Source organism: Narcine bancroftii, chromosome 6 (genome assembly GCF_036971445.1).
Source record: "Narcine bancroftii isolate sNarBan1 chromosome 6, sNarBan1.hap1, whole genome shotgun sequence".
Taxonomy (NCBI): Eukaryota; Metazoa; Chordata; class Chondrichthyes; order Torpediniformes; family Narcinidae; genus Narcine; species Narcine bancroftii.
Genome location: NC_091474.1, coordinates 71776245 through 71789032, shown reverse-complemented (window position 1 = coordinate 71789032; position 12788 = coordinate 71776245). Strand labels below are relative to the sequence as shown.

At 35.0% G+C, this 12788-nt stretch overlaps 1 long non-coding RNA gene across 5 annotated transcripts in view; it reads right to left on the bottom strand.

Moving 5' to 3' along the window:
• The window catches only part of LOC138736198 (uncharacterized), a 218824-nt gene that overhangs the window by 170903 nt on the left and 35133 nt on the right, over window positions 1-12788 (bottom strand). The gene's annotated exons all lie outside the window — the stretch shown is intronic.

Below are 12788 nucleotides of genomic sequence, written 5' to 3'. Positions count from 1 at the left end.
TTTATCCAACATTGGATCCAAATTGAGGTTACAATTCCCTCCTATCAATAAATTTCCTTGTGTGTCTTCAATCTTCAAACAAATATCCTGCATAAACTTTTGATCCTCCTTATTAAGTGCGTATATATTGAGCAAATTCCAAAATTCTGAGGATATCTGACACTTTATCATTACATACCTCCCTGCCGGGTCTATTATTTCCTTCTCTATTTTGATTGGTACATTTTTGTTATCTGGTATACCTACACCTCCAGCTTTTGAATTATAGGATGCTGCTGTTATGTGTCCTACCTAGTTTCTCTTTATGTTCTGCTTCAGTCAGATGTGTTTCCTGCACAAATTCTATAATCTATTTTTTCCTTCTTCAAAAAATTTAGTAGCCTCTTTAATTTAGTTATGTATTCCATTAATGTTTATAGTCATATAGTTCAACATGGCCATCTTGTATCTTACATACACCTCTTTGCCACCTCCATCCCCCTTTTCCCCACTTTCATCTTAGTTTTCTCTTATTACACTTCATGTATGACAACACATTTAAGACATAAAGTACCCCCGCATCTCCCACATCCACTAATACCTTAACCCCAAAAGTTCCTCCCTTCTGAGTTGTCCCATACCCCTTGCCGGGGAACCACAACTCCCCTTTTCATTTGGATTGCAATCTTGTTTGCAGCGTCAACTGATTTTGCAGTGACAGTTATTCCACCTCCACCTAGCCCTCTCCAGAAAACTTTTTTAAAAACACATATAGCAAAGCTCTCTTTATTACCAACCTTACTCCCTTCCTTCCCTTCTCTTTTCCCTCTTTAGTTCTTTACATATACATTGTTTTTACATCTTTATACTTTATTGCCATTCTTCATTCTTGTTACATCTCCATCTCTTCTGTCCTGCAAACATTCTGCGAATTCTTGCACTTTCTCTGGATCTGAGAACGGTCTGTTTTGCTCCCCGGTTATAGATATTTTAAGCATGGCTGGATGTCTTGATATGAATTTAACTTTTTTTCCATAAAGTTGATTTCGCTGTATTAAATTCCTTCCTCCTCTTTAAGAGTTCAAAACTTGTGTCTGGGTTTAAAAAAAATATATATATATTTTTTGGCCTTTGTATTCCAGTGGTTTATTATCTTCTCTAATTTTATTCCTTGCCCATTCCAGTATATTTTCTCATGTCATGTATCTCAAAAATTTTACAAAGATGGATCTTGGTTTTTGATGTGTCTGTGGTTTCAGAGCTAATGCTCCATGTGCCCTTTCTATTTCCATGTCTTCCTGCATTTTTGTCATTCCCAGGACCTTCGGGATCCATCCTTTTATAAATTCCTTCATATCTGTGCCTTCTTCACTGTCGTTCAGGCCCACTATTTTTGTTGAGATAACAACTCTTGTGTCTCTTTAATTTTTTTGTCACTTTCTTCCAATTTTTCTCTTAAGTAATTCACTTCCATTTCTACAGCCGTTTCCCGCTCTTCCACATTCTCTACTCTTTTCCCTATTTCTGTCATTACCAGTTCTAACCTTCTTTCTTTTCTGTTCTTTTCATTTCACTTTTAATTTCATTAATCTCTAATGATGACCATTCTTTTAATGACCTCATTTGTTCTTCAAAAAAGACTTTATCTTTATTCTGTCCGTCTGTTTTGACTTCTATTATTTCTCTGTGCCTGTCAGCTGCTCAGTCTGTGACAGCCCGCTCCTCTGCTGAACCCCCCTCCCGACGGTGTCCTCTTCTTTGCTTGGGCACTTTTGTTTGGCTCCGAGAGCCATTTTTGTAGTGCTCCGGCTGGTGGGTCGTGACTCTGTAGGGCAGGTACTGACCCTGAGGGTCGGGTGCTCCTCGTCACCACAGCGTCCTGTTCCTTCCTGCAGGTAAGGCCTTTTTTTCTCTGGTGACTTTTTTACTTTTTCCAATTGTTCTTACTTTCTCCTTCTTGAAAGCCATCTTCTTTCTCTTCTCTCTATCTTTATCTTCTATTTTTTGTTATGCTTTGCTTTTTCCTAACATTTTTCCTATTTTCCTAGAGAGGACTGGTTTTTCCGACCGGCCACTACTCCATCATGTGACTCCTTCAATTAACAATCTCATTGTGAGTGACCACAATATGGTGGAATTCTTCATTAGGATGGAATGTGACAGATATAAATGTTCTGAACTTGAAGGGTAACTTTGGTATGAGATGTGAATTGGCTAAAATAGATTAGCAAATGGTACTTAAAGGACTAATGGCAGAAATGCAATGGCAATCGTTTAAGGATTGATTGGAACAAGTACAACAAATGTACATCCCAGTTTGTTTGTTTATATAAAAAAAAGGATGGTAGCGCATCCGTGGCTAACGAGGGAAATCCGAGTGTATCAAATCTAAAGAAACATCATATAAATTAGCCAAAAAAAATCCTGATGATTAGGGTAAATTCAGAGTTCTGCTGAGGAGGGCAAAAGGATTAATTAAGAAAAGTAAAAGATTGAGAGGAAGCTGGCAGGGAACATAAAAAAATAGTTTTTATAGGTACGTTAAGAGAAAGAGGTAAGTTGATACCAATGTGGGTCCATTACAGATAGAAACGGGTGAGTTAATCTTTGGGAACATAGGTATGGCAGATTGTCTGAATGACTACTTTAGTTCTGCCTTCAAGGAGGAAATAACTAATCTTCAGGAAATTGTCGAGGATTGGGGACCTAATGTGAGGGAGGGTATAAAGGAAAGTATAAAGGAAATAATTGTAAGTCAAGAGGTTGTATTAGTTAAATTGCAGGCATTAAATCCCCAGGACTGGATGGTCTGCATTCAAGAGTGCTGAAGAAAGTAGCCCAGGAAATAATGGATGCATCAGTGACAATTTTTCAAACCTCCTTAAATACTGGATTAGTTCCTGAGGATTGGAGGGTGTCCAATGTAACTCCACTCTTTAAGAAGGGAGGGAGAAAAAAAGTCAAGAAAAGATAAAGTTTGATAAATATAAAATATAGAAATGAAAGATAAAGTTGCAGAGAAGAGAAAGAAGATGGCACCTAAGAAGGAAAGAGAAAAAAAAGGGGAAAAAGAAGACACCAGAAAAGAAAGAAGGCCTTACCTGCACAAAGGAACAGGGAGCCATGGTGGCGAAGAGCACCTGATCTTAGAGGTTAGTGCCGGCCCAGCAGAGTCGCAAACCCCTGATCGGTGGGCTGCAAAAATGGCTCTATCTATAGCCAAACAAAAGTGCGCAAATGCGCATGCGTGAGGAGTCGCGCATGGGCAATGCTCAATCTAAGGTAGAGGAAAACACAGATGGGAGGGGGAGCTGAGGGATGCCTGACACCAGGGATCAGATGGAAGATGAAAACAGCGACAGGAGAGAGAGTGAAGTACCAGGTGAGAAAGTCAGTTGACGGGGTGAACGGCAAGAGGAGCACCAGGAGGAAGCCTGACAGATGAGCAGCTCAGAAAGAGAGGACCCACAGCAAGAGGAGACCTGATAAAGTGAGGCAAGCAACGCGTCAGAAAAATCAGAAGATACACAGGTACAAAGAGAAGAAGACACAAAACACAGGTACAGACACAGAAGAAGAGGAAGACCACCAAGATCTTCACAGAGAAATGGAAGGTAAAACAGATGGACAGAATATAGATGAAGCTTTTTTGAAGAACAAATGAGAGCATTAAAAGAATGGTTGTCATTAGAATTTAGTGCAATTAAAAGAAAAATGAAAAGAACAGAAGATAAAATGCAAAGACTAGAACGGGTTATGACAAAAATAGGGAAAATGTGGAACAACGAGAAACGGCTGTAGAAATGGAAGCAAATGACTTGAGAGGAAAATTGGAAGAAAGTGATTACATAAAAAAAAAATTAGAGACACATGAGTTGTTAGCACAGAAAATTAATATGTTGGAAAATTATAGTAGGCAAAACTACATAAAAATAGTGGGCCTAAAGGAAGATGAAGGCGGCACAAATATGAAGGAATTTATAAAAAGAATAGATCCCAAAGGTTCTGGGAAAGACAGAAATGCAGGAAGAAATTGAAATAGAAAGGGCACACAGAACACTAGCTCTGAAACTGCAGATACATCAAAAACCAAAGATCCATTTCAGTAAAATTTTTGAGATGTATGACAAGAGAAAATATACTGGAATGGGCAAGGAATAAAATTAGGGAAGACAATAAACCATTGGAATACAAGGGTCAAAATTTTTTTTTACCCACACAAGTTTTGAACTCTTAAAGAGGAAGGAGTTTAGTACAGCAAAATTTATCCTATGGGGGGGGGGGGGGGGAAAGGTTATAAATTGATGTTAAGACATCCAGCCATGCTTAAAATATTTATCTCTGGTGAGCAAAACAAACTGTTCTTGGATCCAGAGGAACACAAGAATTTGCAGAATGCTTGCAGGAGAGATGAAGAGATGTAATAAGAATGAAGAATGGCAATAAAGTGTATATATAAATGTTTTTTTAAAAATGTTGTACTTAATTAACAGAAGAGAAGGGAGGGAAGTAAGGGGGGAAAAAAGGAGAACTTTGTTATATGTGTAAAAAGTTTTCTTGGGGGGGAGGAAGATAATAACTGTCACTACGAAATAAGTTGATGCTTGCAAGCAGGATTGCAATCCAAATGGAAAGGGGAGTTGAGGTTGTCCAGCAAGGGATAAGGGGCAACTCAGAAGGGGGGGGGGGAATTTGGGGTTAAGGTAATATTGGATGTGAGAGTATTATGTTTTAAATGTGTTGTCATACATTGAGTTTAAAAAGGGAAAACTGATATGAAAAGGGAGATGGTGGTGGAGAAGAAGCAGAAATGAGGTGTAAACAGGATACAAGATGGCCACATTGAACTATATGACTATAAACATTAATGGAATACATACCCAAATTAAAAGGAAGAGGCTATTAAATTTACTGGAAAAAAAATAGATATAGTATTTGTGCAGGAAAGGCATCTAACTGAAGTAGAACATAACAAATTAGAGAGAGACTGGGTAGGACACGTAGCAACAGCATCATATAATTCAAAAGCTAGAGGTGTAGCTATATTAATTAATAAAAATGTACCAATCAAAATGGAGGAGGAAATAATAGATCCAGCAGGGAGGTATTTAATGATAGTGTCAGATATACTTGGGCCAAATTAAAACATTTTGAATTAAACACAGGATCAGTGAAAGACAAATTTATATTATGGGACACAATGAAAGACTTCATTAGAGTGCACATAATAAGTTGTGTGACTAAGATGAAAAAGGATTACAATCGGGAAATGGAGCAGTTGGAAAGGGAGATGGTAAGTACAGAAAAGAAACTAGTAAAAAGGGATGATGTAATGAAAAGGAGAGAATTGGCAGACAAAAAAAATGAAACATTACAAATGTACACGGTGGAGAAGAACATAATGAAAATAAAGCAAAAGTATTACGAACTGGGAGGGAAAAAAAATACATAAAATATTAGCCTGGCAACTTAAAACAGAACAAGCTAAAAGAACTGTATTGGCATCAAGGAAAAAGGACAAACAAATTACATACAACCCAATATAGATTAATGAGAACTTTAAGGAATTTTATGAACATTTATACCAAACTGAATACGAGGGGAAAGATAATAAAATAGAAGAGTTTTTAGCTAAAATTGAACTGCTGAAATTGCAAGAAGAGGAACAAAACAAACTGATAAAACCATTTTGAAATAGAGGAAGTACAGGATATATTAAAAAAGCTGCCAAACAATAAAATGCCAGGAGAGGATGGATTTCCAATAGAATTCTATAAAACATTTAAAGAGTTATTAATTCCTCCTCTCCTGGAAGTAATGAACCAGATACATGAATCTGGCAAGTTTTGTGTTTCTTCTAAGACAACAATAATTACAGTAGTACCAAAGACTGGGAAGGATCCACTAACACCAGCATCATATAGAACAGTATTTTTACTTAATTCAGATTATAAGATGATAGCAAAATTATTAGCAAACAGATTGGCCAACTGTGTACCAAAAATAGTAAAGCAAGATCAAACTTGATTTATTAAGAAAAGACAAACAGCGGATGATGTCTGTAAATTTATTAGTCTAATTCACGCAGTTCAAGGAAATAAGCCAATAGTGGCTGTTGCTTTAGATGCAGAAAAAGTCTTTGCCAGGGTAGAATGGAACTATTTATTCAAAGTATTAGAGGTTCAATCTACCAGAAAAATATATTAATTGGATTAAAGCATTATATAATGGACCATTGACGAAGGTAACAGTAAATGAATATGTATCGAACCAATTTAAATTAGTAGGTCAACTAAGAAGGGATGTCGGGGGAGTCACGTGATGGAGTAGTGGCCGGTTGGGGAACTCCAGCCCTCTCCGGAAAAGTTTAAAAAAAACACACACAAAACACAAAGGCACAAACATAAAAATTAAAACAAAGTGAAAGTAAAGGTGGGAAGAAAATGGCAGTGAAGAAAGAAAAGTCGAAAGCAACGGGAAGAAGAAAGAACGTCGGAAGAAGAAGGTGAAGGCCTTATCTGTCCGAGGAGGCCCGCCGCGGAGAGAGAAGCCCAGTCTCTAACGTCAGTTGAAGTCCCGAGCTCGGGACTACAAAAATGGCTCGCGGACCCAAGAAAAAGTGCGCAACCGCGCATGCACGATGTGCATGGATAAAAACACACTGATGGGAGGGGGGACCAGCTGAGGAGTTGATCTCCACAGCTGAGACTGACAGCTGCAACACAACAACAGGAAGAGAACATAGAAAACAACGAGAACAAGAAAGAAGAGTAAAAAGAAAACAAGGAAACAACAGATGACCAACCCAGAGGAAGAAGAACATACAGAAATGGAAGAAGGGGAAGGCAAGACAATGGATATATTTTTTTTTTAAAGAATATATGGAATCAGTAAAAGAATGGCAATTACAAGAATTTAGTGAAATAAAAAGAAGAATTAAAAGTGCAGAAGAAAAAATGAATAGATTAGAGATGGTCATGACAGATATAGGAAAAAGAGTGGACAAGGTGGAAGAACGAGAAACAGCTGTAGAAATGGAAGTAGAGGACTTAAAAAAGAAATTAGAAGAATCTAATAAAAAAAGTTAGACACAAGAGTTGTTAGCTCAGAAGATGGATATAATAGAAAATTATAATAGAAGAAATAATATAAAGATAGTGGGCCTTAAGGAAGATGAAGAAGGCAAGAATATGAGAGAATTTATAAAAGATTGGATCCCCAGGGTCCTAGGAAGACCAGAATTACAGGAAGAAATGGAAATAGAGAGGGCACATAGAACACTAGCCTCGAAACCACAGCCACAACAAAAAAACAAGATCCATTTTAGTAAAATTCTTAAGATATACAAGAGAAAATATATTGGAGAAAGCAATGAAGAAAATAAGAGACCAAAAGCCACTGGAATACAAAGGTCAAAAAAATTTTTTCTATCCAGACATAAGTTTTGAACTCCTGAAGAAGAGAAAGGAGTTTAATACAGCAAAAGCGATCCTATGGAAAAAAGGATATAAATTTATGCTAAAGTACCCAGCGGTACTTAAAATAGTTATTCCGGGGCAGCAAAACAGACTATTCTCGGATCCGGAGGAAGCATGAAAATTTGCAGAACTACAAAACAGGCAGAGAGACGAAGACATGTAATGAGAGTAAAAATGACCACGAACTATATGTATGTGTGTATATGGATATAAATATAAAATATGTGTGTATGTGTATATAATATATATATATATATATATATAGGTGTGTATGTATATATGTGTGTACATGAGTGTATCTGTATTTAAAGGAAAATATATAGAGTATAGATAAGAATTAATAAGGGAAAGAAAGGGAAGAGAGGAAGTAAGGAGGGAATTAAGAGAGTGACCTTTGTTATATATGAAAATTAAAATTTTTTCTTGGGGGGGCTGGGTGGAGAGAAGTTACGGTCACTGCGAAATCAGTTGATGCTTGCGAGTGAATTCGCAAATCCAAATGGAGAGGGGAGATGTGGTTGCCCGACAAGGGATAAAGAGCAACTCAGAAAGGGGAGGGGATAGTGGGGTTAAAGAAATTTTAGATAGGAGAATAAGGGAAATGTTTCATGTTTTAGAAATGTTGTCTTATAAAGTGTTCAAAACAAGAAAGCAAAAATGGATAAGAAGGAAAGGTGATGATGAGGAAACGGAAAGGAAAGATAAACAAAGTATGAAATGGCTACGTTGAACTATATGACTTTAAATATTAACGGAATACATAACCAAACCAAAAGGAAGAAACTGCTAAATTTACTGAAAAAAGAAAAAATTGATATAGCGTTCGTACAAGAAACACACTTAACTGAAATGGAGCACAAGAAATTCAAGAGAGATTTGGTAGGACATGTAACAGCAGCGTCATATAATTCAAAAGCTAGAGGAGTAGCGATATTAATCAGTAAAAATGTACCAATTAAAATAGAAGAGGAAATAATAGATCCAGCAGGGAGATATTTAATGATAAAATGTCAGATGTATTCGGAGTTTTGGAATTTACTCAATGTATATTCACCTAACGAAGATCAAAAATTTATGCAAGATATTTTTTGAAGATAGCAGACATGCAAGGGAACATACTAATAGGAGGGGATTTCAACCTGAATTTGGATTCAAACATGGATAAAACTGGGAAAAAAATTAACAGAAAGAACAAAGTAACCAAATTTATAATTAAATCGATGCAAGAAATGCAACTTTTAGATATATGGAGGAAACAACACCCAAAGGAAAAGGAATATTCATATTATTCGGGTAGCCATAAAACATACTCAAGAATAGACCTATTCCTGTTATCAGCTCGTATGCAAGACAGAGTAAGAAAAACAGAATATAAAGCTAGAATATTATCGGACCACTCACCCCTGATATTGACAATAGAGTTAGAGGACATCCCTCCAAGAATGTATAGATGGAGATTAAATTCCATGCTACTTAAAAGGCAGGAGTTTAGAGAATTCATTGAAAGACAAATTAAAATGTACTTTGAAATAAATATGGAATCAGTGAAAGATAAGTTTATACTATGGGACGCAATGAAAGCGTTCATCAGAGGGCAAATAATAAATTATGTAACCAAGATGAAGAAGGACTACAATCAGGAAACAGAGCAGTTGGAAAGGGAAATAGTAAATATAGAAAAAGAATTAGCAATGAAGGAAGATACAACTAAAAGAAGAGAATTGGCAGATAAAAAAATAAAACATGAAACACTACAAACATATGAGGTGGAGAAGAACATAATGAAGACAAAACAGAAATATTATGAACTAGGGGAAAAAAACACACAAAATTCTAGCATGGCTGCTTAAGACAGAACAAGCTAAGAAAATGGTATTGGCATCAAGGAAAAAAGACAAACAAATCACATATAATCCAACGGAGATTAATGAAAACTTTAGAGAATTCTATGAACAATTATACCAAATTGAAAATGAAGGGAAAGAAGGCAAAATAGATGAATTTTTAACTAAAATTGAACTACCAAAATTACAAATAGAGGAACAAAATAAATTATCAGAACCATTTGAAATAGTAGAAATACAAGAGATAATAAAAAAACTACCAAATAATAAACACCAGGAGAGGATGGATTCCCAATAGAATTCTATAAAACATTTAAAGATTTATTAATTTCTCCCCTCCTGGAAGTAATCAACTAGATTGATAAAACACAAAGCTTACCAGATTCATGCAAAACAGCAATAATTACAGTAATACCAGCGTCATATAGACCAATACCTTTACTTAACACAGATTATATGATAATAGCTAAACTATTAGCAAACAGATTAGCCGACTATGTACCAAAAATAGTAAGTCTAGACCAAACTGGATTTATTAAAAAAAAGACGAACAAAAGACAATATTTGTAAATTTATTAACTTAATTCATGCAGTAGAAGGAAATAAAGCTCCAACAGTAGCAGTTGCTTTAGACGCAGAGAAGGCCTTTGACAGAGTAGAATGGAATTATTTATTCAAAGTATTATAAAAATTCAGTTTACCAGAGAAATATATTAATTGTATTAAAGCATTATATATAGGGCCATTAGCGAAAGTGACAGTAAATGGATATATATCAAAGCAATTTAATTTAAGCAGATCAACAAGGCAGGGATGCCCACTATCAACCTTATTGTTCGCGTTAGCTATAGAACCACTAGCAGAATTGATACGAACAGAAAATAAAATAAAAGGGATAAAAATAAAAGATAAGGAATATAAAATCAGTTTATTTGCAGATGACGTTATAGTATACTTAACAGAACCAGAAATATCAATAAAAGAATTACATAAGAAATTGAAGGAATATGGAGAAGTGAAGCAATGCCAATGAATAATGAGGATTTCTCAAAATTTAAGAATGAATCACCATTCAGATGGCAAATGCAAGCAATACGATACCAAGGTATACAAATAAATAAAAACCTCGGCCATCTATATAAACTCAATTGTTATCCACTAATGAAAAAATTACAGGACGACTTAGAGCATTGGAAAGACTTACCACTAACACTAATAGGAAGGATAAACTGTATTAAAATGAACATTTTCCCCAAGGATACAATACCTATTTCAGGCATTGCCAATACACTTGACGGAGAAATTCTTCAAGGAGTTAAAAAAAATAATAAGGAAATTTTTATGGAAAGGGGGGAAACCGAGGATAGCACTAGATAAATTAACAGAATGGTATAAATAAGGAGGCTTACAACTGCCAAACTTTAAAAATTATTATAGAGCCGCACAATTAAGATACCTATCAGATTTTTATCAAACAAGGGAAAAGCCAGATTGGACTAGATTAGAACTAGATAAAATAGGGGAGAAGATACCTGAACATATATATAAATGGGATGAAAAATTGGTACAACGTAGGAATTCTCCAGTATTACATCATCTGCTCAATATTTGGAAGAAGATTCATGTAGAAAGGAATAAAACAAATTACCAATTACCAAAACTAATACTGACACAAAATCAGCTAATCCCTTTTACAATAGATAACCTTTCCTTTAGAGAATGGGAGAAAAAAGGGATCAAAAGAATAGAAAATTGCTTTTCAGGAAATAAATTACTATCCTTTGAACAAATGAAGGATAAATATAATATAACTCAAGATACAGTGTTGGCATACTACCAACTGAAATCCTACTTGAAGGACAAATTGGGAAGCAGTCTAAGGTTACCAGAGGGAAGTAATTTTGAATATGTGATTACAGACACAATGATAATCAAAAAATTTATAACAAATATGTATATTAAACTGCAAGAACAGGAGAATGAGGAAACAAATGGTAAAACTAAACAAAAATGGGAACAAGATTTAAACATAAAGATAAAGTAGGAAGCATGGGAGAAGTTATGCTCTGGAACTATGAGAAATACAATAAACACGAGGTTACGTATGATACAATATAACTGGATAAACAGGCTATACATTACACCTCAAAAGTTAAATAAATGGGACCCAACAGTATCTGACAGATGTTTTCGCTGTGAAAAGGAAATGGGAACAACAATTCATGCAATTTGGACATGTGAGAAAGTGAAAAAATTTTGGGAAGATCACAAAAAGCAATATACCAAAAAACCCAGAGATTTTCCTCCTAAGTAACATAAAAAACAAAGAATTTGGACTTGATTTGGATGATGCACAAAAAAGATTTGTTAGGATAGCCCTAGCTGTAGCAAAAAAATGTATTATGTCAGCCTGGAAATTAGAAGATAACTTGAGAATACAACAATGGTATATAGAAATGAATAAATGTATTCCACTAGAAAAAATAACATATAATTTAAGAAATAATATTACAATATTTGAACAAATATGGGAGCCATACATGAAACACAATAGAGAAAACGTACCGGGGACATCTACCACCTAAAATGACAGAAGGAGAAGGAAATGAAAAGAATTGACTTAGTGGAATTTCTTGTTTATTTTTATTGAGTGACAACATTCTTTGATGGGTTTAATGTATCTTAGATTCTGAACTTTAAATGAATGGGAGGGGAGGTAGGGAGGGTGGGATGGGAGGAGGGAGAAAATGACACTATATATTTGAAAAGAAAAATGTATGTATCTTGATCAATGTGGTTTATAGTGTGAAAAATAAAAAATAAAAAAAAACTAAGCAGGGATGTCCATTATCTCCCTCACTGTTCGCTTTTGCAATAGAACCATTGGCAGAACTGATAAAAACAGAATACAAAATAAAAGGGATAAAAATAAAGGAGAAATATAAAATCAGTTTATTTGCAGATGACATCATAGTATACTTAACAGAACCAGAAATATCAATAAAAGAACTACATAAGAAATTGAAGGAATATGGAGAAATATCAGGGTACAAGATCAACGCAAATAAAAGTGAAGCGATATCAATGAGTAATGTGGATTATACAGAATTTTTAAAAAGAATCACCATTTAAATGGCAAACACACACAATCCGATACCTAAGGATTAGGATAGATAATAATTTAAACCACTTGTACAATTAAATTATCAGCCACTAATAAAGAAATTACAGGAAGACTTAGAACATTTTAAAGAATTACTGCTAACGTTGATAGGGAGGGTAAATTGCATTAAAATGAATGTCTTCCTACGGATACAATACTTATTTCAATCATTACCAATTCCCTTAACAGAGAAATTCTTTAATGAACTAAAGAGAATAATAAGGAAATTTTTATGGAAAGGGGGGAAACCGAGGATAGCATTAGATAAATTAACAGAATGGTATAAACAAGGAGGCTTACAACTGCCAAACTTTAAAAATTATT